Consider the following 6,000-nt stretch of genomic DNA (forward strand, 5'->3'; position numbering starts at 1 on the left):
TTACAAAGTCAAGGCTTTACGCAAAACTATTTTCAACAGCAATTTCTGCTTTCCTTGACGTAGCTCACCCTGCCAGTGCCAACAGTGGGCTTCAGTGGGTTTCGAAGGTTTTAATGCAGCGGCCTTCATTTGTATCATGTTTACATAATCTCGCTAAGGACAAATAAATGGAGACAGGAAATCTTTCTCCCTCTAGACTTGATGAGGTTTAACAATAGGTTTTATGTACTGAGGTTTTCATTGTCTAACGCTCAGTACCGTGAAAGTGTACAGATGTGAAAGATTTGCTTTTTTTCCACAGTTGCATGTTTCACAATAAACAAATTTTAACATCAGACCAAGACAATCTGGCTAAATAAAAAAAAAGACTGTTTTCAAATTATTTGAATTATGAAATGTAAGAAGCTATCCAAATTAACCTCTTCGTTTGTGTAAAAGTGAGCCACCAAAACAAATGGCTGTGTCCCCTGGCTGTGTCCCCCCTTGCAGGAAACTACTGAAATCAAAAATTTTGTAATGTCTTGATTTATATTATTGAGGAAAATGCTTGGCCTACTTTCCAAAACATCCATTTGATCTTTTTAGCCAGTTAAAGGTGGATAAAAGATTGTTTTCCTTTGCTTTTGCAGCTCAAGTTGAGGCAAGTATCACAAATAGTACATTAGATGTTGCTTTGGGTCCTTTTGTGACCTCCTGGTTGAGTCACTGGCGTGCTCTCTGTGTTAGTTTTTGTAGGCTGACCACCGTTGGGATGGTTCACCACATTTTCTCCATATGTGGAAATTTGCTCTGACTGTGGTTCACTGGTTCATGCCATTTCTGGCGTTTCTCATCCATTGTAGATCAGATCGAGGCATGATGTTGTTCGTTTTGAGCTCTTAAAACTTGCTTCATGTAGTCATGTCTTTAAGAAATCACCTTATTCTACCGGCCTGAAAGTGTGGCTAGTGAAACAGAACAGGGTTTCACTTTCACTAATGTGGTGGTATCATTAGGGAAAAAAAACACATAAAATCTTCACAGTCTAATACTTTTTCACAAAACTTAGATTTTAAAATGCAAAAAGTTGTATTTCTTAGTAGCAAACCCTTTGAGCATTTACTGTTTTAATTTTATTTGTCACAAAGCACTTCTTACAGTATAAGTATTTATTTGCTTCCTATATGGTAACAGTAAGTTTAGAGGAAATATTCACAATCATCTACAGGTTTTTTTTTTTCTGTGAATCTTCAGATTCCTATTCCACATAATCACATTTAAAATTAAAAATACTTCCCACAAAATGTGTGTGGAAAACATCGTTTCATTACCAAGCGCAATGGAGTATTCGATTTCTATTTCTACTTCATCTGTTTTTTTTCTTTCTTTCGGTTCAATTTCCTTTTATATTTCAGGTTATCTTTCTTATTCCCTCTTTTCTCTCTAGCTTTAAAATCTAATGGGAACACACTGCACTGCTCACTTCAGTAGAAGCAAGAGACATTATGCATGATCTGGGGAACTCTGGGTACCTGGAGTTTCAAAAGACCACAGACTCTTAAGATTACAACAGGCAGTGCTTCCAAGTCCCTTGCTCTACAGTTAGAAGAGTTTTGTGATAGCGCCACTCTGTCCAACCATGAAAGCTCAACATAGAGTGCTGATTTTTTTTTTCTCCATCCCTCTAAATCAAACATTTCACTGTGCATCACTCTTCAGTGAGACATGCCATGCATTACGCTCATCTGTCTCACAGATGTGAACAGCAACTCGAACAGAAATAGTCTGAATTGGTCATGAACTAGTCATTTTTCTGTGTGCGTGTCATATTGTGTATGCGAAGACTTAATCTGACACACATCTGCAATCAGTATGCTTGTTTAAGTGTTCACACTCTCCTTTACTAAACCTCTTGAGAGCGTTTGATCTCGGAAGACGTTTTATTTCCCACTTTTACAGCTGTTTTGACTGAACTTTCTTCATCGTTCACGTCAGCGTTTCTTGTTGGGGCGCTTTTATTTTTAATTCACTTATGCAGTTGTAGGATGAATTTGCCGTGAGGCTGCATACATGCGAGTACGTTGGGTTACTGAGTGGTACTTTGTTTAGTCTATGTGCTCAGAATGGGTTTGAGGTCGGATTAAAAAAGCACCATGCTGTGAGGATTCTTTTCCTTTAAAATTCTTGTGGGTTCCAGCTTTGGCAAAAATATGTAGCAACTACTCCCTCTGTTTATTTTACTTCATTTAATAAAACCCCCATCCAGCATGTCTCCTCACAGCAGAGCGTGCCTGCTCTCTGCCGGCTAAGAGCAGCGGGAATTTTCTTCTTGATCGCAGGGTGAACTCGAGTTGAATGGACTGAGTGCGGATTGATTGTTCAAAGCATGCACGCTGTGAAATGGGTCCCGACTGTTTAAGGTTTTATGTTTGTGCGAAGTTGGCCTGCAGTTTTACATTACCTTTCCTCCCGAAGCAACAGCACTTTTGCCCTGCTGTGTTTTGAACTTTGAAATTTATGTGTCTTCATTTATTTATGTCATAAAAGAAATGAAGACATTTTGGAAATGAAACTGGAAGTCTCCCCATGCTGTACATTTTAAGTGCATTACTGCTTTAGTAGCTGGCTCTCATTTGCAGCAGAGACAGCATGTTTTGGGCTTTATCCCGCAAGGTAATTGATTTATTTTCATGGTCCGTTGAAAATTGACTTCTATAACTTACGCTTCTAGTTTTGAGTTTTGTATTCCAGTGATTTGTTTTGATGTGCATTCCTGCTTTACATGCATTCTCTTGTGTGATCATTTTATTCATATGTGTGCTTCCCTGTAGTATTTTCCCCTCAGTGTCCTGGCTCATGTCCTCTCCAAGCTTCCATGCAGCAGTTAATCAGACTCACCAGAAAAGTCTCCCAGTAATGATCCTGTATTTACACTCCTTTATTCAGTACTTCTCTTTCAGGCTGTCCTGACTCTTTGTGCAGGTCATGTTGTTCTTGTTTTATTCCGGTTCCTTTGCCTGTCCCCGTGCATTTTTTAAAATTTGCTTTTGACATTAACTCATTTCCAGAACGATTCTGCCTAATTTCTGTCTGCTTTTATACTCACAAAAAAAAAACAAACACACATGCTTTTATTTGGTTTGATTCTAATACTTCATTTTATTGCTTATATATTCATTCAACTTTTAGCCTCAAACTCACTGTGTCATGGTGACTCCAGGTCAGCTTGTCCCTTGGATAGTTTAAGTTGTATTCCCATTTCTGGTTCATATATTCCATCTTCCTCCCAATATTACAGCCCTAAACAAATTGTTTTCTACCCCTTTACATAAACGACTCAAGTTAGGTTTATATTTTGTTGTAGTTGAGCAAATTAATACATGGAGATAAACATTTTAATAATTCAACTGTATTCCTTTTTTATATTATTGAACTGTGCATTTTCTCTAAAGTCTATCACACCCTGTTTTAAACTTATGTGTGTTTAGACCAGTTGATTCCTACAAAGTACGACATGCAACCAAGTGAATTTCTGTTACTAGACATTTTTTGCTGAATGAGGAAATAAACTGTCAGCATAAGGCAATTGTGAAACTTCTCCCTGGGAAATGAGCTCATGCATAGTCATATGAAATCTGGTGCAAAGTTTCCAAAACCACATAGGTGAAATGACATGGGATAAATTATCAGTTACTGTGGCCAGTGATTGTTTTTGTTTTGTTCCCCCCCTCCACTCCCATGAGTAGTTACTGGTCTCAATGAAGGCTGCCAACTTATTTCAGTCACCTCTTCCACCTTTTTGTTTGAAAGAAACAGCAGGATGCTCATTCAGCACCTGATTGTCCATAGAATTGCTCATAGGTAATCCAGCTCTCACTTTGTGACACTTTCTTTGCACCTCCTCAAACCATACGTCTCTTTATGGACATGAACTACTTTCCTGAGGAACTCCTCAATACTCCTTCGAAGATGTTCCTAAATTCCTCAAACTACCACACCAGAAGAAAAAAATATCTACAGCGCTTTATGTAAACATAAATATCCCTCACCCTTTTTCACATTGTCAATTTACAAACAAAAAAAATCGCAATGTATTTTGTCAGAACAAAAGTTTTTGACCTACATGCAAAACTCTTTGTAGATGAAAAGCAACACTGCATTTCAGTCTAAACACACACAACTAACCCCCTTCAACAGCAACAAGTGAGTCAATAGGAAAATGAATGGAGTTACATACTGTCACAAAAGAGGAGTCAGACACAAGCAAAAGAGAGGCAGAGATGGAACAAAAAAAAAAAATAGTGATGCAAAAGGTAATTTATAAAAAAAATTGACCAAGATCCCAAAACCTCAAAACTTAAACTGAAAGTAGTGAAACTAAACTAAATAAGTGTAAAAAAAAAACCCTCAAGAACACAGGGATGATTGAAGGCACAAGTTACAGGACAAACAAAGCAGGGTTGAACAGATGAATCAGCAAAGAACAATGAAAACAAAAATCAAAAACCAGTGATCTTATATACTGTGTGGAAAGCGACACTGAATGCAGGTGAGGTAATCATGGGATCAGCAACAGCTGTGGAGCAGAACAAACCGGCAGGCTGAGTGAAGACGAATAACAGCACAGAAAAAGCTTAGCGAAACACAAAGAAAAGACAAACCATGTGGAAAAGACTAGCAATTATCTAAGAGAAATAAATCCATATACACAAAAAGACACAAGAATAAAATAAGAAACTATACAAAGAATTAACTAATATGGCTACAACTTACTAACCAGCAATGTTGAACATAGGTACATTAATTGAATACGGAAAGACCTTTGAGCAATAATAAAGATCTCATAGTGATCAAAACACATGTGTTTATGAAAACCAAAACTGAAACATCCAAGAATCACAACAAACGCAGGGCAGCAAAACGGTTGAGAGAGGGGCGAAGGTTCACTTCCCAGCAGGAAAACTTTAAATCAAGCGTTACCTCATTCTACCCTTTTGTGCCCTTTACCAACCACTCAGGACCTCCAGCTTCTTGCCCCAGCACTGGTAACTTTCACTAAATAAATAAAGGCTCAACATTTCCAGTCTATCGTCTCACATTGGAAATCATTGAACCTGCTCTTCTTCTCTTCAGATTAATTCCTACGCTGTTGCTTTGTCCCTTGGCATCTACAGGACTACTGAAGATCATTCTTTATACAATAAATATCTTTAATCTTACATGTAGTTTTTTGGTCCAACTTAGCTTACAGAACTGGAAACCTTGGTCATGTATTATGTTTCTGATTACGCTACAGAGGCAAAAATACAAAGAACTCTCGCTATTTGAGTCACTGCCAGAGTCACTGAGCCAAGCTAGAATTTTCATATGTCAGATGTCAGCTAAATATTACAGATGAGGGTAAATTACAAGATATCCCCATCACCAAATTTATCATCCAAACATTTATTTCAGAATTCAAATTGCTGTCAGAGAGGTATTACAGTATTTAGAAGTCGTATGGTCTCACTGTAATCATACTTGTTTTTACAACAAAGTAGAAACTTCTCTTTAAAAATTTCTCCAGTAAATATGGACTTTTAATGTTTGTTGTTGTTGTTGTTGTTTTTCTTACATTTAAAGCATCCTTTGCTGATATGTGTCTGCAGCTTGTGAGGTCGTGACAGAGATCACATCAAATAAAACTGGATAGTGATCCTCTGCACACCATTAACAACAGCTTGAAGAAGTTTCCACAGAGACATTGTGGTATGCAATGTTGACGCTGTCCCCTGAAGGCTCATTGGCCCTCCTCAGCACACTGCACCCTCAGCCTCAGCCCTCTTTGCGTTAACTGGTGAACATTGCCCTTTCATCGCTGTTGACTTGATCCAAAGCAAACACTGCACATTATGACAGAAGCAATAGATTTCTAATGTTGTCTAGCCTTTCCCTCCTGAGGCTTAACATGTCTCTCAGAAAGAACATGGAGCACAAGGCCCTTTTTGGGGCAAGATTATGCCCCATCTGAAATTGGTTTAT

The sequence above is a fragment of the Poecilia formosa genome, unplaced genomic scaffold (assembly GCF_000485575.1).
Source record: "Poecilia formosa unplaced genomic scaffold, Poecilia_formosa-5.1.2 Scaffold15, whole genome shotgun sequence".
Classification (NCBI taxonomy): domain Eukaryota; kingdom Metazoa; phylum Chordata; class Actinopteri; order Cyprinodontiformes; family Poeciliidae; genus Poecilia; species Poecilia formosa.